General features: G+C 38.7%; 1 long non-coding RNA gene across 1 annotated transcript in view; it reads right to left on the bottom strand.

Moving 5' to 3' along the window:
- The window catches only part of LOC121819687 (uncharacterized), a 495,504-nt gene that overhangs the window by 50,073 nt on the left and 420,758 nt on the right, over positions 1-24,673 (bottom strand). The window contains exons 3-4 of the long non-coding RNA XR_009600942.1: positions 7,317-7,393; positions 4,359-4,463 (exon numbers count right to left, since the gene is read on the bottom strand). This is a non-coding gene — a long non-coding RNA (uncharacterized LOC121819687). The remainder of the gene's footprint in view (positions 1-4,358; positions 4,464-7,316; positions 7,394-24,673) is intronic.

Below are 24,673 nucleotides of genomic sequence, written 5' to 3'. Positions count from 1 at the left end.
ATTAGATACTAGGAATATCATCCTGATTTGACTACTACTATATACCCTTTCTTAATCTTCTTTTTTCATATTCAAAAAATGTGTAAATCATGTCACATGTATATCCACACAGGCTTTGATAAACTTATACACATAAATATATATATATATATATATATATATATATATATATATATATATCTGTGTGTGTGTATATGTATATATGTATGCTTATTTACATGGATACAAGTATCAGTTTACCACAGCAGTTGGTAAAATTTTTGAAAATAAAATCTTCTGAATATCAGACAATTTTCATTAAAATTTTAAACACCACAGTTCCGTTTCCAGCCAGCCACTACACTCCTGAGATGATACGAAACTCACAGCCTCACTCACAGACCTTTAGGAAAGAACAGTCCATCCATGTTTAGAGGTTCACATTGAAGGTAAGCTCAATGGTGATCTTAATATAATAAATATATAATAAATAGTCTAGATTAAAAGCTTCTTAACAGATATTTCTGTGTTTAGTAAATTAAGATAAATTCAATTAAAAGTGACTTGAAACGTGTACCAAGTTGGAGGTAATGTCTCTAAAAATTAAGAGATATTTTCTTTAAAATACTATCTAGTAAGAACAGTTTGAAGAGCTCAAGTGTCACATGTCTCCTCTGAAGAATGAGAAATAACACAGGAAAGAGTGAAGGACAAGACCTTCATTACAAATGGCCAAATCCACTACCTCTCCCGTGGAAAAGAGTCAAAGATGAAACCTTGGTGCTTTGATACTATGTGGAGCCTTGAAGTCAATTTCTCTCCTCTTTTTTTTTCCCCCTAGATCTTTCTTCTTTGACAAAGTTCAGCTTTACTTTCTAAATAAGATTAATGCTTACGGTCGACACAGATTATTCTGATGTCAGTCAAGGCACTGCTCTCTCCTCGGTCACTAAAACAATATTGGTACTGGCAGGTATAAAACACGCTCTCCAACACAGGCAGACAAGTGAGTTCAGTTTGGAATCTGAATCCAAATTAGGTCCCATATTAATTGCAAATGGTAAAAACCTTTGCTTTAGTTTTCTAATTAAGATTAATGATAGTGGTTTGAAGAGCTGATACCAAGACCCTGGCATTAACAGCAATCATTTTTCAACTGTGGCAAACATGCTTTCCTTTTGAAGTACGTTCCAGTCCAAAATAAGAGTTGGCAAGACGGTAGTGTTGAGGGAGAAAGAAGATTCAATAAGCCGTGTTTCTTCAGATTAAACCACAAATATATTGAACACATAAAAACCTCAGGAAAAACTTTGTTTCAGGCAGCACATATCTGGCCAAAACCTGCTGTCCAGAGAAAGCGCTCAATTCTGTGAGAAACAAGGGGCTCCATGTTCTTAAAGGAGATGCTATTGAAAGTTAAAAATAACTGGCAAAAATAAATGTTTCCATTTAAAGTGCTTCTGGATATCTGTTGATTGTGAGTGAGATGATTTACACAGAGTGCACAGCTGAAGCACAGACTCACCATCTGGAATTACTAACCGAGAAACCCATAAACTCATCGATGTATTACATGACTTACCGTCAGGCCTCCGTGGAGTAGGTATCATCAGATTCTAAAACTGCTCATTTAGACCACTTTAGAACTTGCTTAAGACAGAAAATGTTTCATTCAGAAAAAAAGCCTCCCTTTTCTGATTGTGTTGTGTATGCTCTGAAATCAAATTCTTCAGAGGGAGATGAAAGAAAATCTGGGGAAAGAGCAACCAGTGAGCTTTTATCTCCCAGCTGTTTTGTCAGTTTTAGACAATCACAGAAATTATGCGGTGGATTTTGTTCCATAATCAGTAATACACGTAATGTCTGAAAATATAGACCTCTTTGGAAGGATGACTGCTTGGTGCCCTTAGGATTTTGAGGTGGCTTTTTAACTTTTCTTAAAACAATTATGTGAACACAAGAGAGCTTTTGTGTGCCAAGACTTACATGCCCTTTAAGCAAACAAAAATGGAAAATTTTAACACATTCCACATTAATAGAAATAGAGTTGAATTTGCCCGAGTTCTGTTTATGAATGGCATTATTTATACAGCTGTGAACTGTATTGAAATATGACAATGTGGGAAAAAATCTCCAGGCATTGAATTATCCAGCTGACTTCTGTTTTTTTAATGTATCCTCATCATAAAATCTAAAGCATCAATTTTTTAAAAAATACTGAATGCCTTTAGAAGAAGTTTTAAAATTCTTTCTCTCCTGGTATAACTTCTTTTCAAATTGAGTTATGACCTGTTGAAATGAACTGCCTGCATGGATTTATTTTATTAACATATCTTATCCTTTCTTTCCTTTAAGTGTTGGAAACCTGCTTGGTTTCTCTCTCTAAATGAGGGAGGAATCTCATTTACAACTCTCTAGACTCTCCTGGAATCATTGGCTATAAAGAACCTATGGGTCACTTTCTGAAAATCAGTCCCTACAGCATATCAAGATTCTTGTAGTCATTCCTTCTGAAATGGGCAAAACAAGGTATCAGAATGTTTTATTTCTTCTTAAATGCAGAGTAAATTCATGATAATTTTTGAGAAATCAGTATTAAAATGATAGGATCAAAACCAAAGTAAATATTGACAGTGTGATCAAAATCTCCATAATCATTCCCAATGCAAGCCTAAGTTTCATTCCTGGGAATCATATACCAAATGCGCATGTTCGCCTCTAGAGATGGCAATTAAGAAATGTAAACAGGTATGCTATTCAACAGAGGCGCACACAGACATGAGCGGGAGAGTGGGTGTTTGGGGTGACTTCGGGTGGCAGTAGTGAGCTTGCTCCCCTGTAAACCCTAAGCTCCTTGGTCTTTCTGTCGCCATGTGCGCCCACATGCTAAGCCACTTCAGTAGTGTTCCTCTCTGAGCGACCCCATGAACTGTAGCACACCAGGCTCCTCTGTCCACGGGATTCTCCAGGCAAAAATGCTGGAGTGGGTTGCCATGCCTTCCTCCAAGGGATCTCTCTCTCTCCAACACTGTCATATCCTACAGAAGTCAGAACAGTAGATATTCTTGAGTTGGGGAATAATACCAAACTTTCCATGCATAAATTATTGACTTTTCGTATAGTTAGCTAATTGGCAGAACTGACCATTAACCTACTGACTTCTTATTCTTTTTGAAGAAGGATGACACCACCAACCCACCCCCAACCCACCCCCCTACACACACATCTGTATAGGGTCTTTCTTCCATAAGCATTTACTCTTATCAACTTAGTTCCAAGACAACTGGGATTAGCTGTTGTGTTTTATTTCTTTATCCAAAATTTTCAAGTTTTATGACCTGTAAATCCATCATGGTATAAGTTTTCTATCGCTATTTTGACAAATTCTCATAAACTTTTAAACTTAACACACATTTATTATCTATGATTCCATAAATCCAGCATGGGTCTTATCAGCCTAAAGTTTTTAGCGGGACTGTATTTTCTTCTGTTGACTCTAGGGAAGAATCTGTTTCCTTGCCTGCATCCTACATTCTTTGGCTGGTGGTCTTCCTTCTCCACCTTCAAAGCCAGAACTCTCACATCTCTCTCTCTCTTTTTTTTTTTTTTCCTTCTCATCCCTTCCACTGACCATAGCCAGGAAAGATTCTCTACTCTCAGAAACTCTGGTGAATATACTGAGCCCAACAGGGCTTCCCTGGTGGCTCAGAGGGTAAAGCGTCTGCCTCCAGTGTGGGAGACCCGGGTTCAATCCCTGGATCGGGAAGGTCCCTGGAGAAGGAAATGGTAACCCACTCCAGTATTCTTGCCTGAAAATCCCATGGACGGAGAAGCCTGGTAGGTTACAGTCCACAAGGCCACAAAGAGTTGGACATGACTGAGTGACTTAACTAACTAACATATAATCAAGATAATCTCCCAATATCAAGATTCTAAGTTTCATCATAGCTAAAAAGTCCCTCTGTCAAGTAAGGAAGTATATTCACAGACTCTGTGGATTATGGTGTAGACATCTTTGGAAGTTATCATACTTCATACCATATCATCTGAATAATTCTCCCAAATCTCATTTGCTATGATTTACCAATAAAGAACACAAGTGGCAAAGACCCAGAGAGATGGTATGGGGAGGGAGGTGGGAGGGGGGTTCAGGATGGGGAACATGTGTACACCCATGGCGGATTCATGTTGATGTATGGCAAAACCAATACAGTACTGTAAAGTAAAATAAAATAAAATTTAAAAAAACACATTCCCTTAAAAAAAAAAAAGACCTAACAGAGGTAAAAGAGATTAAGAAGAGGTGGCAAGAATACACAGAAGAACTGTACAATAAAGGTCTTAATAATCCACATAACCATGATATTGTGGTCACTCACCTAGAGCCAGACATCCTTGAGTGTGAAGTCAAGTGGGCCTTAGGAAGCATCATTATGAACAGAGCTACTGGAGTTGATGGAATACCAGCTGAACTATTTCAAATCCTAAAAATGATACTGTTAAAGTGCTACACTTGATATGGCAGCAAATTTGAAAAATGCAGCAGTGCCCACAGAATGGGAAAAGGTCCATCTTCATTCCAATCCCAATGGCAATGGTAAATAACATTCAAACTACTGAACTCATTCACAAGTGAATGCAAGCAAGATAATGCTCAAAACTGTTCAAGCTAGGCTTCAATAGTTAGGAAAGGCAGAGGAACCAGAAATCAAATTGCCAACATCTGCTGGATCAAAGGAAAAGGAAGGGAATTCCAGAAAAACATCTACTTCTGCTTCATTGATTATGCTAAAGCCTTTGACCGTATGAATCAAACTGTGGGAAACAAACTGTGGAAAATTCTTAAAGAAAAGGGAATACCAGACTATCTTACCTGTCTCCTGAGTAACTTGTATGCTGATCAAAAAGCAACAATTAAAACTGGACATGGAACAACAGACTGGTCCCAAATTGGGAAAGGAGTACATCAAGGCTGTGTATTGTCACCCTGCTTAATTACCTTATATGCAGAGTATATCATGCAGAATCCAAGACTTGATGAATCACAAGGTGGAATCAAGATTGCCCAGAGAAATATCAACAACCTCGGAAATGCAGATGATACCACCCTAATGGCAGAAAGCAAAGAAGAACTAAAGAGCCTCTTGATGAAGGTGAAAGTAGAGAGTGAAAAAGCTGCCTTAAAACTCAACATTCAAAAATGAAGATCATGGCATCCATTCTTATCACTTCATGGCAATTAGATGGTGAAAAATGGAAACAATGGCAGATTTTATTTTGGGGCTCCAAAATCACTGCGGACATGGACTGCAGCCATAAAATTAAGACACTTGCTCCTTGGAAGAAAAGCTATGGCAAACAAAGACAGCATATTAAAAAGCAGAGACATTACTTTGCCAACAAAGATTACTTTGCCATCTAGTCAAAGCTATGGTATTTCCAGTAGTCATGTTTGGATGTGAGAGTTGGAAAATGAGGAAGGCTGAGCACCAAAGAACTGATGCTTTTGAACTGTGGTGCTGGAGAAGGCTGTTGAGAGTCCCTTGGACTGCAAGGAGATCAAACCAGATCAATCCCAAAGGAAATCCATTATGAATATTCATTGGAAGCACTGATGCTGAAGCTGAAGTTTCAGTACTTTAGCCACTTGATACAAAGAGCCAAATCATTGGAAAAGACCCTGATGCTGGAAAAGACTGAGGGCAGCAGGTGGAGGGGGTGACAGAGGATGAGATGGTTGAATGGAATCACTGACTCAATGGACATGAGTTTGAGCAAACTCTGGGAGGTAGTGAAGGACAGGGAAGCCTGGCGTGCTGCAGTCCATGGGGTCACAAAGAATCAGACATGACTTAGCGACTGAATGAAAAGGTATCTTGTCTTCAGATCATTACAAAAAGTGAAGATTCAGATTTGGTATAAGAACTGGAAGATATTTGGGGGAATCAGCATACATACGGGGGCTTCCCTGGAGGCTCAGGTGATAAAGAATCCATGTGCAATGCAGGAGACCTGGGTTCGATCCCTGAGTCAGGAAAATCCCCTGGAGAAGGAAATGGAAACCCACTCCAGTGTTCTTGCCTGGAGAATCCCATGGACAGAGGAGCCTGGTAGGCTCAAGTCCGTGGGATTGCAAATTGTCGGACACAGCTGAGTGACTAACATTTTCACTTCACTTCTAACATATATGCATCTCAGTGTCAGTTCAGTCACTCAGTTGTGTCCAACTCTTTGCAACCCCATGGACTGCAGTACGCCAGGCCTCCCTGTCCATCACCAACTCCCAGAGCTTACTAAAACTCATCCATTGAGTTGCTGATGCCATCCAAGCCTCTCATTCTCTATCATCCCCTTCTCCTCCCACCTTCAGTCTTTCCTCTAACACTCATTAAATTTAAAGGACAGAGAAAATTATTGTTTTGATCTGCCAATATAAAAGAAAATTGTTGTTGTATCTTCAAAACCTCCACTGTCTTAGTTTAGCTGCGTTTTGAATCAGAGGTTCAGATATGTATGAATACATAATGTTGTTCCCATTCCTGAAGTTATTCAGGTAAATGGGGAATAAAGTAATAGCCATACTATCCTGTTTTTCGATGCCACATCTCTTTTACTTTATGTTTTGCCCTGATATTTTAATTTTTATTTTCTGATACCTTCCTAGAACTTGAGATCAGCTTATTTTCTCTAATCTCCAACTTGTGTTCTCCAAGGAACCGTTCCTTCACCTAGCTTTATGTTCCCAAAATTAATATTTGAATATTGTCCTCCAGGCAATATCTGGGTGTACCCTCCACTCCATACTGCACACACTGTTACAACCTCTAGCTTTAGAGCTGTTCCCTAAGTTAGTGTCTCCAAAAGGAAACAGACATCATTTTCACATAAGGATACTTTGAAGACTGTTTAATACAGAGATTATTTACAAAATTTCAGAACACCACAAGTAACAGCGAGATAATGAGAGGCTAGTAAAAGCAGGGCTGTTATCAGTCCTAGAAAGCTCACAGGATCAAGAGAGGGAAACGGTTACCAGAGTCCATAAGATGAAGATCAGCAGAGAAAGTTGCTATTGGAAGAAGAGAGAACTTGTGAGGGATGTAGAAAACCCCAGGCAAGCCTGCAACAAGGAAGTCAGGAGATGACACAGCCTTCCCATAGTCTGCACCCTACTGGAATACAGAGGGCCTACTGTTGTGGTCCATGTGGATGGGACACTGGCTTTGAGAGCAGAATGAGGAGTAGACAGCAAACTGGAAGGGACAAACAGACACTATCTAACAATCCCCCCCCCTCGTCCCCCACCTGGACTAACCACATAAAATGTAGTGACTTACATGTCTCAACGCATGTCTCCTTTAATCGTGTGTTTCCATTGGCAACACGGTAGGCTAAAGACTGAAGGTACGCCAGTCTATGGATCAAGAGCAACATATTCATAAATTTTTCTAATGTTTATATGTAAGATTTAAAGGTTAATGTCCATTTATTTAGATCTAAGTCTTATGAGAATTCCCATCATACAATTTTGATGGAGTTGATTTTCTCATGGAAAACTGAAAGAGTAAAATAACAGTGAAAATTAAGAACTGAGTGTGATAAAAGACACTCTTATCTTGCCATCAATATGGCAACGTTTAACTTAAAAATAGTTAGATTCCAAAAACATTAAGAGAAGATATACATTAGTGTATTGATTTTTTCTATTAGTCATAGACATTGATTTCCTGTTTACTAATGCAGATGTACTTTCTTATTTCACCAAATGCATACATCACACGAGCTTCACCAATAGCTCAGTTGGTAAAGAACCTGCCTGCGATGCAGGAGACCCCGGGCTGATTCCTGGGTCGAAAAGATCCACTGCAGAAGGGACAGGCTACCCACTCCAGTATTCTTAGGCTTCCCTTGTGGCTCAGCTGGTAAAGAATCTGCCTGCAACGTGGGAGACCTGGGTTCGATCCCTGGGTTGGGAAGATCCCCTGGAGAAAGGGGAAGGCTGCCCACTCCAGTATTCTGGCCTGGAGAATTCCATGGACTGTACAATCCATGGGGTCGCAAAGGGTCGGACACGACTGAGCAACTGCCACTTTGATTTTCACTGTCATGCACCACATACGTACCGTAATCTATGCTGTCTAGTTCATGAAATACATTGTCTCCTTATATTAAGTAGAGCTCTGTGATCTACTCCTCTGGTCTTACCACTCCCTTTTTTTCCCATCGTACTCACTCTAGGGTCTGATTTAAAGCTCCAGACATGGCCCCATCTCTGCTGGAAACACTTTTGATTAGTTGCATACTGCCTCCTGAATTAAGAACATCCCTTCTAGAAACATTCAGGATCCTCTGCTATATGGCCTTAACTTCTCTTGCCAGACCCATTCCATACTACCTCCTTATATAAGAGCACCCGAGCCTACAGGGCACGTTCATTCAAATTTAAAAAAGATACCATATCTGGGAAGATAAAAGCCTGAAGGTAAAAGTTTAGGCAGAGGACATGACTGTCTTTGCAAGAAGAAAAATGCCCCTTGCTTTAGATGAGCACACCATCCACACCAGGGCACACGGCTCCTCTAGAAGAGCTTGTCAGGCCATTGCAAGGTTCACAACCATGCACTCAACATCCCTGTGCGTGCACACTGCATGTCCCTGTTGAAATGGATCATCTGCTCTTCTCCAGAGTGACCCCTATGAATGGCTACATTGGTGCCCTATTCACATTCCTCCTCTCCACATATTTTGGAGCCTTTCTTAAACTTTCCTAACTTTTACCTCATTCAGGCATGCACTCAACCTCTACTTTGTGTGTGCCCACATAACATGTCTTATGACTGGTTTTGGAGGTGCAAGAAATTGCATATTTATGATTCATGGAAATGTCTCCTCACCCTCATGACTCATTATGATTATTCCTTATGATTCCTCTTTATGATTATTTCCCTAACCAGCTCACTGCCCAGCACACACACTACTTGACCTGCACTTGCCTTTGGGAAACTGAGTTTGCTGCTGTCTCTAGTAATGTTTTGTTAAACAGACATTTTCCTTGCCGTGGGCTTCCCTGGTGGCTCAGATGCTAAAGCGTCTGCCTGCAAGGTGGGAGACCTGGGTTCAATCCCTGGGTTGGGAAGACCCCCTGGAGAAGAAAATGGCAATCCACTTCAGTATTCTTGCCTGGAAAATCCCACGGATGGAGGAGCCTGGTAGGCTACAGTCCACGGGGTTGCAAAGAGTCGAACACGACTGAGCGACTCCACTTTCACTATTTTCCTTGCCGTTAAACTTGATACCACAGATATAAAAATCTCGGTAGCCAGAACAGTGCCTAGTTCTGTAACTTGAAGAAAAGATTTAAACTCAGTTGAATTATTCATCAGCTATCCTGTAACCATAACTGCCACATTCTGATTGTAACTCAGCCCTTGTTTAATAGGTCAGTAGCGCTGAGTGCCTTTTCTGTTCCATTGCACTTTGAGTTACTTAAAGATTATATCCTTTCACTAGAGTTCTCAACCGGCATTTAGTGGTATCTTTCAGACATGCGGCACTTGTACAGCTGGAGACAGAATGGCAGAATTATATGGCTCTCTGAATTTTTTATTTCCTCTTTTTTTTGGGGGGGGGGGCAGCTTTTCACCTAATGATGAAGACTATTTTTTACACACTCTAGCTTTTTCCTTCTGCTAAATGCTCCATCAACACATGGCCCAGATAGATATAGCTGTCAACATCTTCACCTTCCTCTTTTTATTTATCTTGACAGATCCCTTGGTGCAGTATTAATTTTATCCACTTCACCATGGAGGTGATTGTTCCAACTCATTTTTATATGCTTCTGTACATAGACGCTCCATTTAATACCAGATATGACTGGTCTGTGGAAATGGGAATTATTCCCCTAATGAACATAAAATTGGCCTATCTAGCAGTACCTATTTAAGTATTTTAAAATAAAATATTTTCATATTTAAATAAAATACCTAGGAATTCCTAGATAAAAGCATTTAACTGTACCAGTCCAGCTGTTATACTTAACTCTACTTTACTCTCCATAATTGGTACAATAAAGACAGAAACCATACTGGAATTGATTGAAGAGGAAATAAGAAATGAAGACACAAATCATATTAATTATATCAGTTATTTGATAAGTTTTCCAATATAAAAGAACGAAAATAATGAGTTAGTATAAGACATGGGTGTGAGATTTAAAAAAATGACTTGAAGCCAACAGAGTATGTTTTATGCTGATGAAGATTATTAATAATAATGTGGATAAATGTAGAACAGATTTTGCCAGAAAATAATGTGATAAAATTCAAAGAACAATTTTCTGTCCTTACTTTATCTGACCTACCAGGGCATTCCATAGGTTTGACCATACCTTCTTGCCTAAAGCATTTCCTTCTTTTGATATTTCTGATACCACATGCTACAAATGTTCTGTTTCAATCATTACACCATTTCTGTCTTCCTTGTTTACTATAATATAATCTTGTACAATAGAACTTCTTATAGAAATTCAGATGATACATCACTAAATCTGGAAATTGCACAATTCTAGTAAGATTCTAAACGATGCTGATGCTATAGGTCTACGGAGCATAGTTTGAGTAACTGTGACTTACAAAATCTTTAAATGCTAGGGTGTTTCAGGGCCTAAGTCTGGTATATTCCTCTCTTTTCACCTCTAGATATTTTCACATAGTCCACTGGCTTTAAATATGATATATCTCCAGTACAGTTATCTATTAGGAAATCCTGATTTAAAAAGACCAATTTGATATTTTTGTATGTCCAATTTCAAACCTGTGGTTATAACGTCCAAATCGGTTTCTCTTCTAGTCTTTTCCCATCTTAGTAGATGATACTACCCTCTATCCACTGCTCAGGCCAAGTGTCTATGGGACATCTCTTTCTTAAAACAATTTTCTTTGCCAATCAGCCCACCCGTATTTCCCTAGTTCTACTGATACTCACTTCTTTGTATTCTCACCTCCAACTCAATCTGCCTACTCCTAGTCATCATAATGCCACCCAGACTTCTGCCAGAAACTCACCCTCTGCTATGGTCTTCATACAAATTCAATTTTTCCATTAAGACCCAGAGTGACTCTTTATAAAAGTAAATTAAACCATGTACATTCAGTTCTTCCATGAGCCACGCTTTGAGTAGCCAGGCCTGCTGCCTGCATGTCCAGACTCCTTTTATAGCGGTTCCTTCCCCCAACTATGTTCAGAATGACACTGACTCCCCATTCCCTTCCTCAAATATACTCTGCCAGTCTCTTTCCCACCTCGGGGCCTTTGCAATTATGGCTGAGAGTCACCACCCTACCCTCCATCCTAGGGAGTTCCTCCTTCAGTTCTTAACACATAGAATTCCTTTTTTATCCTTTCACATTCATCTTTGATGTCCTTATAGAAACTGTTTCAGGCAACTGGATTGAAAAAAGCCATCCATCCACCTCTGCCTTTACCCTATCACTCTCTAATCCCTAAAACACCATGTTATTTTCTTTGTAACTCTAACCATGATATAAATGACCATATTTATATATTTATGTTTATAATGCCTGGTTCTATGCGATTGTATGTAGCCTCTACGAGGACTGGGACCCTGACTGCCAATGAATCTCCACTGTCTAAAACAAAGTAACTGAAAAAGTAGTCATGACATTGTAGAGTAATCAAGAAACTATTTGTAGTGTTTCAATAGAACCAAATGCCATCTTCACAATTCAGTGCACCTACATTCTTTGGTGTGCAATTTCTATTCCCACTTAATCCTCTGCTTACTAGAAAATTGGGTAACTGAAATGCCCATCTAATTTGTTTTTTACAATGATGACAAGCTTCTTTAACTTAATTTTAGAGCCTGCTGTCAAGTGGTTCCCTCAAATTGCTTAGCCTATTCACTGGAAGCCTAGGTTCTCTACAGGTGAAAAAGCGAATCCCTTTAACTCTCATCCTAAAGTTACTTTCCACAAGTGTCTTATATGGTCCACTGGCACATTACACGCTATCCTTCTGGAGGCCTTGGTAAGCTTTTGAAATTGCAGGGAATTTCACAAACGAGTCATGGCTCCAGTCTTGGGGATTTCCTTAGACTCTGATCAAGATCCATTCAAGTGCAACATTTCATTGCTTCCTTCTTTCACTTATCCAATCACTCTTTCATGAAGTTTTTAATGGGCGCCTACCATATGTCAGACCCTCTGGTATGTGCTAAAGGCAGAAGAAAGGGTGGAAACCTGACAGATGGTTGCTATTCTCAAGGAGTCTACAGTGGGAGACAGATATTAAGGACATAACTATGCAAATGATTCTTTTAATCATGTGGCCTCTGCATGCACAAGAAACTTTGATTTAATCTGAGATCCTGAGAAAATCCAACTATTAAGAACATAAAAGTGGTGTCTAAAAAACAAAACAGAAAACAACAACCAAAGAAAAAACAAAACAAACAAACAAGAAAAAGCGGTGTCTGTATATGGAAGAAGAATACATCCAATTTGTATTCAATATATATTGAATAATGTAAATATGTATAAATATATTACATATACAATATATTTTGTGCAAAGAGAGGAAGTATGTAACCATGAGCTCATGTGGATAAAGATTAAGGGGGCAGAAAAGAACAAAGATGAGAGTTCTAGTGCTAAAGATATCACAAATATGAGTTCTCAATCAATTATTTCCTTAATCCATCCAAGGAAATTCATTATCAATCAGACCAACTGGACAATAATCCCTCATTAGGAGTCTAATGCAATTTGCTTCCTAGTTCTGTTCTCATTCTTTTTCTTGCAGAAATACCTTAGAGGAGAAGAGAATCCTAATCCTCTAACTGCAGATTCATTTGGGAAGTCACTAGGATAGAAGCTATAAATAAATCATAGTGACTTAATACCTCTGTTGTTTTTTTTTTCAATCACCTTCTGGGCTTAACTACTCCCACTGTGGCTTTTCCACATTCAATTGGCTTCAATGAACCCCACTTCCCTCTGCCCATCTCTACTTCCCTGAACATCAGTTTTGATCCTTGGTATTATTTATATGGCCTGTAGAAAAGTGCTACATATTGACTCAGGATTGGAGAAAATTATGTAACATCTGTGCTTCATTTTCTAACTTCCCCATCTGTAAAACTTGATGTCATAATATTTATCCAATACCGCACAGAAGTGATATAGGAATTTATTCATGTTAGTAAGGAGCATTGAGATGTAGGGCACACCAGAAGTATAAAATACTGTTATTATTCTCTGACAGGTTGGTCAAGCTCTATAAATAATATGGTCAGGAAGAAACGTATGAGAAACGTATGATGGTCTATAATGACTGGCAGGTGGGCACAGTCAGGAGCCTTGGAGTTCCCATTTTGAAATGTCATGTCACTGAGGCTGTGTAAATGTCATCACGTGCATTTTTGTGGTGGTAGACTTTCAACTTCATAACTCTAAAATTAAGGTTTTACTTTTCCAATGCCAATGTGAATGCACTGTGGTGAGGATACACACTCCATTTTATAGGTGAGATCTGCGTAAGTGGTTTTAGAGGTTACAGTTTAAACTGTTTTTTTGGGAACTATCATTGGAAAAGGAAGACAGTAACCACATAGGAAGGTAGCTTTTTAAAAGGTCAAAGTAGAACCACAGTTAGTAAAAATACTCATTAAAACGTGCAAGTCTATGAAGAAAATGGAGAATTGGACTCACAGCCCTGAATAGTTTAAAGTGAAAGAATGACGTTCAGTAAGTTTATGGTCACAAAGGAAACCACACTTGCCTCTCTCTCTTTGCATTCCTCTTTATCTTTCTACACATCTATGTGACCAAATATGCTTAAATGCTTTTCCTATACCCTCATGACTGTGTACATACCCCAACCACCTGTCTAGCCTCATCAGACTAATAGCTAAAGCTGATTGACAAGAAGAGCAATGTAAATGTTATATAAAACATACACTGTTATAAACATTAGGGATGGCTGTGCAAATGTGTAACTTGTATTAACTATTCAATCCTTAGGTTTAATCAACTGAATTTGAGATTAAGAATACCCCAGTCCCTAAATTTGCACAGACTGGAGGCTAATAAATTACACGCTTTCAGTGAATTGATGATTTTACCTACAGAAAAAGTTGTTGTTCTCATAAAAGACTATGCAGAGAGAAGACTGGGTGTGTAGGCAGAAGCAGGAACTTTTAATTGAACCCATTGTACATGGAAACCAATAGGTGAACTGGAAGTACCATGGGAAACAGAAAAGGTCGTAGTGAATGTTTACCTTCTTTTAGAAGGACATTTTGAGAAGGTGGCAGTTCATTAAAGTGCATTTAAAACCAAAGAAAACAACTAGAAAATCAAGTAAATAAAATTATAAGCAGCACAAGAAAATATTTTTTGAATGATGTTGAATGATACAGAAACCAGAGTGATCAATCACCAAAGCTACGTTTCTGAGACAGACAGTGTATACTGGTCACGTCACCCAGGGAAGAAGAGCCCTTCCTGCACTCTCCATTCATGCCCAAGTTTTGATGTGGGCAAGTGTCTTTTCTTCAATTACATGTCAAGACAGAGTTTCATAAAGAGATAACTTCAAGAGAGCTTCCAATGACATCTCAATGCTCCTTTACTATAAAATATACTACATCTAATATCTAAAACAGAAAGATTATTTCTAAGAAGCACAAAATAAGACAGAGTAAGAAATACAACAATTTTCTGCAAAATAGGTGACCATGGCTATTTGGGGACTTACAGATCAGAAGAAAAATAAGATAGTCAATGAAATCTACCCTTAAATGGTAAAGAAAATTATGATATGTTTAAGTTTAAAGAGAAGCAAATAATAAAAATAGATTAAAGAATATCTGTTTACCATACTGAGTAAAATAAATATGAGAGGTTGTGAAAATTAATATCTAGGTCTAAATATAATCATCTGGGATCTTAGCCAAGTAGGGATGGTGTTTTCACAAACATCTTTTCTCATTTCCCCTTGCTCTCGAAATAAATCTAAATACAGTTTCTTGTTCACTTTTCAGATGGTAAAGAATCTGTCTGTAATGTGGGAGTCCCTGGGTTGGGAAGACCCCCTGAAGAAGGGAATGGCACCCCATTCCAATACTCCTGCCTGGAGAATCCAATGGACAGAGAAGCCTGGTGGGCTGCAGTCCATGGGGTCACAAAGAGTCACGACTGATTGACTGACGCTTTCACTTTCACACTTTCTTTCCTGTTAAAAATGCCTCTCCTGACCTTTATTTCATCTTAGTGCTTATCCTTTCTTTATCTTCATTCCCATTATGGACACAGACTCTGAGGAAACTAGCTTAAGTTGTAGCATGTGGGGGTTAAGTAAACCAAGGGGAATAATTTCTTTCCAGATAGATCTACTAAGTATTGAAAGAACTGGGTGGAAACCCTGGAACTCTTCTTCGGCCATCTCTTTTCCAGACGTGATTTAAAATATTGGATTTATACATCTGTGTCTCTTTTGCTGTCTCGCATACAGGGTTATCATTACCATCTTTCTAAATTCCATATATATGTGTTAGCATACTGTATTTGTGTTTAAAGTAAAATAAAGTAAAATAAAATAAAATAAAATATTGGCTTTACAAGGAGAACAACTTTCTTCTGTCTCTCTAACAAGGAACCCTCTTTATCCCCCAAATATTTTTTTTATTTTGATTAACTAAAATGTGGACTCTGAGTAAGGCTCTGTTTGTCCCTTCTGTTTTCTCACAATTTAAAATAATGCATATAGCAAGCACTCAATATATATTTGTTGAATGAATTGATGAACCTTTAGGATGATGTTTCTCAAATTAAGTCTATCTTGAATTTCACAAATCATATGGCTTGTTTAGGCTCCATTTTTCCTGCCCTATAATGATGACAGTCCCCTTTTCTCCTGCAAAATCTCTCTCTCTCTCTCTCTCTCTTTCTCTCTCTCTCTCACACACACACACACCATGAAGCAAGAAGCAGGGAATCAATTCCTGACTCCGCAGCATGTCAGCAAACCTCTTTGCTGGCGCATTTGTTTTGGGGTCACCTGTCTGAATCTGGGTCTTCAGTAGTCAAGTCCCTCTTTGGTAAGTTTGCCCCCTTATGATTATGTGCATTTTATAGATATTTTACCCATCTAACAATCTGTTACTCAGTTCTGGCCATAGACCAGAAACTGTTCCTGTTTGGTAGACACAAATTTAAATAAATCACAATATTATTCCAAAAGATGTTTTTATACTTGATATGAGGAGAGACCTAAAGAAATACTGATAATTTAGCATAGCACATTCTATAATAAAGGAAAGTCAAAATGTTTATTTAATGATATTGACTGGTAAAGATGTATAGTTTTAACTATGATTCTCAACATTAATAGAGTTTAATAAATGATTATCAAAGAAATATTAATAGAACATTTATTCTAGAATACTTGGACCAATGTAGAGAATAAAATTCAAACTTCAAAATGAATTATCTACTTCAAAAATTGTTCAGAGGTGGCATTTAATTTATAGCCTAAGTGGAAAACATAACATTTATAAAATCTAAGCAAAAAGTTTCAAAATGATCAGATTTTTGAGTTTTTACATGTACATTGTCTTATTTATTCCTTAGTCCTTAATTCTAGAAGATAGATTTATTTCTGAAAATAAATAATAAATATATTTATAATAAATGTAATTTATAATTGTGTAAATTTTATAAATGTATAATTTATAAAAATAATAAATAAATTTTGCTTTGTTTATAAAGCAAAAATAACAAGTAAGGCAAGTGAAAGTCACTCAGTCGTGTCCGACTCTTTGTGACCCCATGGAATTCTCCAGGCCAGAATAGTGGAGTAGGTAGCCTATCCCTTCTCCAGGGGATCTTCTCAACCCAGGGACTGAACCGGAGTCTCCTGCATTGCAGGCAGATTCTTTACCAGCTGAGTTACAGGGAAGCCCAACAAGTAAGGCAAACCAAGGCAAAGTTTAACATTTTACTGAAATTTCACAGTATGTTATTATTAAATTTATGGTGAGATTTGCATTAATTAAAATTTGTTTATTTCACTATTTTTCTAGATTTAAAGAAATAATCATCAGTTCCGTTCAGTTCAGTCGCTCAGTTGTGTCCGACTCTTTGTGACCCCATGAATTGCAGCACGCCAGGCCTCCCTGTCTATCACCATCTCCCGGAGTCCACACAACTCACATCCATCGAGTCCGTGATGCCATCCAGCCATCTCATTCTCTGTCGTCCCCTTCTCCTCCTGCCCCCAATCCCTCCCAGCATCAGAGTCGTTTCCAATGAGTCAACTCTTCGCATGAGGTGGCCAAAGTACTGGAGTTTCAGCTTTAGCATCATTCCTTCCAAAGAAATCCCAGGGTTGATCTCCTTCAGAATGGACTGGTTGGATCTCCTTGCAGTCCAAGGGATTCTCAAGAGTCTTCTCCAACACCACAGTTCAAAAGCATCAATTCTTCGGTGCTCAGCCTTCTTCACAGTCCAACTCTCACATCCATAGCAATGGAATAATCATCATTGCTATACATATAACAAGGAGACTATAGAGGTCAAATTTTCTTTCTCTGTACATTCGTACCAGTGACTGAGTTACAATCTAAAAGTTACAGAGAATCACAAAATGCAAAGTTATAGAAAATTATGAGGAAAGAAAACAGTGATGACTCCTAAGAACAAGTTTTATTATTTCTTCTTTTTCATAAAAAAGCCTTATCACTTCTGTTCAGTTGCTCAGTCGTGTCTGACTCTTTGTGACCCCATGAATTGCAGCACTCCAGGCCTCCCTGTCCATCACCAACTCCCGGAGTTCACTTTAACTAAAGTCCATCGAATCAGCGATGCCATCCAACCATCTCATTCTTTGGCATCCCCTTCTCCTCCTGCCCCCAATCCCTCCCAGCATCAGAGTCGTTTCCAATGAGTCAATTCTTTGCATGAGGTGGCCAAAGTACTGGAGTTTCAGCTTTAGCATCATTCCTTCCAAAGAACACCCAGGACTGATCTCCTTCAGAATGGACTGGTTGGATCCCCTTGCAGTCCAAGGGACTCTCAAGAGTCTTCTCCAACACCACAGTTCAAAAGCATCAATTATTCACTCTTAGTCATTATTTTGATGACTGAACTCTAGACATTGAGAAGATTTCTACAAACTGCTAAGCAAAAACTATCACTAAACCACAGAAAACGCACAACACAAAAAATTATTTCAACTGTGTTTGGTACCTTCCAAGGGACTAGATTACATACCACATCTTGAGCTAAATAAAGTCAGTAACATAGACCTTTAACATAACCTCAAATATTTTGACATGTAGTTATTACATCATTTGCCTTCAAGGTAGAAGCAGAGTGGCTTAGGAGGAGCCTGGGCTCATTTAATTACAGGAGTCATGTGCCACTTTGAAAGTCAGCAAAGTAGCGTGATAATGCCCACTCAGCAGTAGAACAGAGGTCACTAGGAGTTTTCATAATTTTAGCTAAAAATAAAGTCCCTGCCATTAGTATCAGAGTTTACACTTTTCAATCCAGTAGCAAACACTGGGCTAAAATATGTGGGCACATTTACCAAATTGAGCAGGCTCCCAGAGTGGCCTTGTTTGAAGACTTCTTCAAGGCATTTATAACAGAGGTCATTTTCAAACTACCTGTGACTCACGGTATTAAACCAGTATTCAGCTTCTGGAAAATTCTGATAACTCGGGGGCAGAGGCAGTGTCCTCCATGTGCTCATTAAACAAATCTACACACAGCAACCTCTCTGACTACCCTTTTGGCACACAGCTGCTCTATTTCCCTTGCCTCTCCTTCAGTGAACTGCAGTAAATACCATGGTGCTGGAGGGTCCAGTGAGGCAAGAATGAACTCTCTCACCAAGGAAATATTAATTAAAAACAAAAGGAAGATCCAGTGGCTTGCCTCAGTCAAGATATTTCACTCTAATGGTTCCATCACTTCATGGCAAATAGATGGGCAAACAGTGGAAACAGTGACAGACTTTAGTTTCTTGGGCTCCAAAATCACTGCAGATGGTGACTGCAGTCATAAAATTAAAAGACGGTTGCTCCTTGGAAGGAAAGTTATGACCAACCTAGACAGCATATTAAAAATCAGAGACATGACTTTGCCAACAAAGGTCCGTCTAGTCAAGGCTATAGTTTTTCCAGTGGCCATGTATGGATGTGAGAGTTGGACTATAAAGAAAGCTGAGTGCCGAAGAATTGATGCTTTTGAACTGTGGTGTTGGAGAAGACTCTTGAGAGTCCCTTGGACTGCAAGGAAATCCAACTAGTCCATCCTAAAGGAAATCAGTCCTGAATAATTCATTGGAAGGATTGATGTTGAAGCTGAAATTCCAATACTTTGGCCACCTGATGCAAAGAGCTGACTCATTTGAAAAGACCTTGATGCTGGGAAAGATTGAAGGTGGGAGGAGAAGGGGACGACAGAGGATGAGATGGTTGGATGGCATCACCAACTCAATGGACATGAGTTTGAGTAAACTCCAGGAGTTGATGATGGACAGGGAGGCCTGGTGTCTGCAGTCCATGGGGTTGCAAAGAGTTGGACATGACTGAAAGACTGAACTGAACTGAATTGAATGGTAAAGGGTAAAATTACATGGGTATCTGCATGTACTTCTCCTTTGCCTTTTGGATCTAGTCTTTCCTCAGCTATTTGCAAGGCCTCCCAGACAATCATTTTGCCTTCTTGAATTTTTCTTTGGGATGGTTTTGGTCATGACCTCCTGTATGATGTTACAAACCTTCATTTGTAGTTCTTCAAGTATCCTGTCTACCAGATCTAATCCCTTGAATCTTTCACTGTATAATTATAAAGTATTTGATTTGGGTCATACTTGAATGGTCTAGCAGTTTTCCCAACATTCTTCAATTTAAGCCTGAATTTTGCAATAAGGAGCTGATGATCTGAGCTATAGTCAGCTCAAGGTCTTGTTTCTGCCGACTGTATAGAGCTTCTCCATCCTCAGTTGCAAAGAAAATAATGAATCTGATTTTGGTACTGACCATCTGGTGATGTTCATGTGTAGCCATCTGCTGTGTTGTTGGAAGACACTGTTTGCTATGACCAGTGCATTACCTTGGCAAAACTCTGTTAGCCTTTGCCCTGCTTCATTTCCAGGACCAAATTTGCCTGTTACTCCAGGTGTCTCTTGATTTCCTACTTTTGCATCCCAATCCCCTATGATGAAAGGAACATCTTTGGTGTTAGTTTTAGAAGGTCTTGTAGGCCTTCATGAAACCATTCAACTTCAGCTTCTTCAGCATTAGAGGCTGGAGCACAGACTTGGATAACTGTGATGTTGAATGGCTTGCCTTGGAAATTAACTGAGATCTTTCTGTCGCTTTTGAGATTGTACCCAAGTACTACGTTTTGGACTCTTGCTACTCCATTTCTTCTAAGGGATTCTTGCCCACAGTAGTAAATGTTATGATTATCTGAATTAAATTCTCCCATTCCCATCCATTTTAGTTCACTGATTTCTAAAATGTTTTTTGCCATCTCCTGTTTGACCAATTTACATTGATTCATGGACCGAACATTCCAGGTTCCTATGCCATATTGTTCAGTATAGAATGGGACTTTACTTTCACCACCAGGCACATCCACAACTGGGCATTGTTTCCACTTTGGCCCAGCCTCTTCATTCTTTCCGGAATTATTTCTCCACTCTTCCCCAATAGCATATTGTACACCTACCAACCTGAGGGGGTTTATTTTCCAATGTCATATCTTTTTGCCGTTTCATACTGTTCATGAGATTCTCAACACAAGGATACTGAAATGGTTCACCATTTCCTTTTCCAGTGGACCACATTTTGTCAGAATTTCCCAACATGACCCGCCCATCTTGGGTGACCCTGTATAGCAGAGCTCATAGATTCGTTGTGAGGTTTTGCCCTACAAGGTTGTCATGCAGCAATTAAACAGAGAAAAATAATCACCTCCCAATAAACTCTACACTCACCCCACCAACAAACTCTACCCTCACATACAAATACACACACACACACACACACACACACACACACACACACACACACTCATATGCACACTCTTAACTCCTGCCACTCCACTACTCTTGAGTTGTCTTTTCCGTGACCCCACTTGTTTCATCACCTCCGCTCTTCCTATAAAAGATGAAAAGTTCTCTGATGAACGAACTCAGAAAAAAGGAGAGCATAACAACGCTTAAAGCTATTCATGTTTGCATTTTAAAGAGTGTTCAAAAATATTGAAATATTGATTTTTTTCCCCCACAGATGTTAGTAAAAATCTATGAATTACTATCTCAGGCATTGATTGCTTCTTCAAAATAATTTTACTGAATGCCCATTTTGTTCAAATATTGAAAGATATTGAGGACACAACAATGTGCTTAGAGGGCACATTTGGTGTCTCTGCAGTTTATAGTCTAAAACACGATATGGTAATTCAGCACAAAACTGTTTACTGCAAATGGAACAAGAGTTATGGAGAGAATGCTGATGGTGCCATGAGACTGAACAGGTAAAATCTGGAAGTCTCCCCCAAAATGTGAAGACTGAAAAGAAATCTGAAGAAATACTAGGAGGTAAGTGGATTAAAATGCGTGTAGTTCAAGAACTTAAAGAAAGCCTTCTGTTGAAGTTTAGAGCGAGGAAGAGTTTTGTACGTGATGAGATCAGAGATCCAATTATACTGAACACCCATAGGCGTGGTGATGATGTACACTCCTCATGCAAACCAAGGCACTTTTCAGAGTGAAATGGGTTTCTACTAATAACATTGGGCATACATGACGTACCAGTTACTGAGTGACTGGAGGCCCATAGTCATTCTGTTCACAGGCTACCCTAAAGTATTAGGCTTTATCAGAAAGGCAGTGAAGAGACCCTGAATTTTTTAGCAGAAAGGAAACAGATCTGAATGTGTATGATACTTTGTCCCCACTGTTGAAAATGTTTAAAAGGGAATATTGCAGTCACCATACAAGATACAGGAGCAAACTCGAGGATGGGAGTATTAAAGGGATGGCGGCATAAGAGAGAAAAAAAGTGACAGTAACTCTTAGGCTCCTGTCTTACAACTGGATAGATGGTAAGAACTTTATTAAATAGGATATAGAAAATAAGCAGCTTCCCTGGTGGCTCAGAGGTTAAAGCATCAACCTGCAATGCAGGAGACCTGGGTTCAATCCCTGGGTCGGGAAGATCCCCTGGAGAAGGAAATGGCAGCCCACTCCAGTGTTCTTGCCTGGAGAATCCCATGGGCGGAGAAGCCTGGTGGGCTACAGTCCACGGGGTCGCAAAAAGTCAGACAGGACTGAGCAACTTCACTTTATACATGAGTGGGAAAAGGGTGCCTAGTTCTACTTATGGTCCTATAGCGTTTAGAATATATTTGAAGGAAGACATCATGCAAAATGAGTTAAAAATAAAAGTGTTTTACTGGTGAGAAATGAGAGCTGGAGATGCAAAGCTTTGAGTCATTTGCATTTCAAGGTAATGAAGGCAGGCCCTTGGATACTGCCTAGAGGGAGTTTAAACTGGGGAAGAGACAAAAGGAAAGAGGTAACTTGAAGGTATTTCAGCTTGAGGATGTAGTTACAGGAGAAAGTAACTGCAAAGAAGGCAGAAAAAGAACCGCCTATGTGGCGTAGGAAAAGAAGGGGAGGCTGACACTATGTAAGCAGAGGTAAGAAAGCAGCCGAGAGAGGCAGCGGCAGTGATGCCCAACGACACTGATAAAATAAAGCGACAGCCGAAAAAGATGCTTGATTTATTAAAATGGAGTTCAAGAGCAAGGACTTCAGCAGGTCACGCCAGTGAGAACCCCACCTCGTTCATTTGGAGCTCTGTACCCTAGAGGAAGCCACTAAACTCTCCTTGCCTCAGTTCCTCATTTGCAATACAGCTGTTTTGAACAGCTATTTTATCAAAGCGTGCTCTGTGGACACAAGGAGATTCTGGAGACCTTTTCAGGAGATTCGTGAGATCAAAACTGCTTTCCTAATAATGCTCAGACATTATTTGCCTTTTTGAATGATTTGACCTGCAAAGCCAAGAAAGCAGCACTAACATATATTATTGCCATTGTGTTCTTCTCCATAGTCGATTTTCAGGTAAAAGAAAAAAAAGTCAGTTTTGTAAAAGAATGTTATGGACAAATCAGTAAAAATATTCATTTTAATATATTTTGATCTTTCATATTATATAATGAAATGTGTAAATACTGCCAACACCTGTGTATCTCAGTGAACCAAATGCCTAATGTATAATGTTCCAAAATTCCACATAGGCAAAAATATCCATTTGATGTTTAAAACACTGCAGTGTTCAAATGCAACAGACTATGAAAAATGTATTGACATGATTTTGAATTCAACATTGAAATAATAAACAGTTCTTTATTCCTAACTAGATATCTAAATGAGGCTGGAATTTCTTTATATGTTTCCAGAAAAATATCATATCACAACAGATTGAATACAAGAGAAGATATGAGAGTCTAGCTGTCTTTTGTTAAATCAGTTATTTTTCAAAAATTGAAAAATATCAAAGAGTGCCACTTTTTTCATTACATTGCTTTTGTGTTGGAAAATACTTTTATTTTCATAAAAATTTGTTACATTCTTTACAACAGCTTTATCATTATTGTTATCAAACTACTAAATAAATATTGCAAGCAGTCACAATTTTATTTTAGAATATGAAAAATATCAACATAATAAGCCTATATAAGCACATGTTCTTTGATATCTTTGATAATTGTAAGAGTACAAATTGATTTTAAGAATCACGGGTTTTTAGAATAAAATAAGGTAATTCTTAAGAAGTATTAGGTAATTCTTGTAAAGCACTTAGAACACTGTCTCAAAATGCTTTATGAATTGATAGAGATAGATGACAGAAAAATAGATTAGATAGATAAAAGATAGACAGGTAGAGAGACAGAGACACAATAATTGATTAAAGTAACTGAAGTGGTTTGGGTAAATGTTGAGGATGGAAACCAGACTGAAATATATTGGAGGGAGGGATATATTTTGGAAACACAAACATCACCCATAGGCAAATTTATTTTCTGCCTCCTCTAGAATTTAATCCTGTATGAAAATACTAAAGTGTTACCCCCACTTACTATCCTATAGATGTGACCTGACATCTTTCATAAGGAGAAACAGGAGGGGGAAAAAAAATCAATGAAAGGGAACCTAAAGGCTTGATAGAACAGTGTGATAGAGACAGAAACTTCAATGAGAATTCCATCAGACAAGTTAGTGCTTCAGAGAAGGAAAAACATCTGAAAACAACCTAGACACTGACTCTGAAAGACTCCTAATCTGATTCTTTCTGTGAGAGCAACCTTCTGCTTTCTTCTCTTTATCCTAAAAGAGTCCTGGAATATGCTTGCTGCTTATAGTTAAAAAGAAAGTCACATAGACAAAAAGCCTCTTTATTATTTCTGCAAGTCAAAGGTTGATCTGAAAATACATCAGAATATTTTAAAGAAATATGAAAACCTGTGAAAGGAAGATGTCTCATGGTACATGAAAAATGCATGTATGAAGGCAGTAGGTCATGTATTAATTATATATTTGGCAGCCTGGAACTTTAGCACCCCCCATGTCTTCAAGGAATAGGTGT

The sequence above is a fragment of the Ovis aries genome, chromosome 5 (assembly GCF_016772045.2).
Source record: "Ovis aries strain OAR_USU_Benz2616 breed Rambouillet chromosome 5, ARS-UI_Ramb_v3.0, whole genome shotgun sequence".
NCBI lineage: Eukaryota > Metazoa > Chordata > Mammalia > Artiodactyla > Bovidae > Ovis > Ovis aries.
Note: the sequence above shows the minus strand (reverse complement) of the source record. Positions and strands in the feature narration are given on the sequence as shown.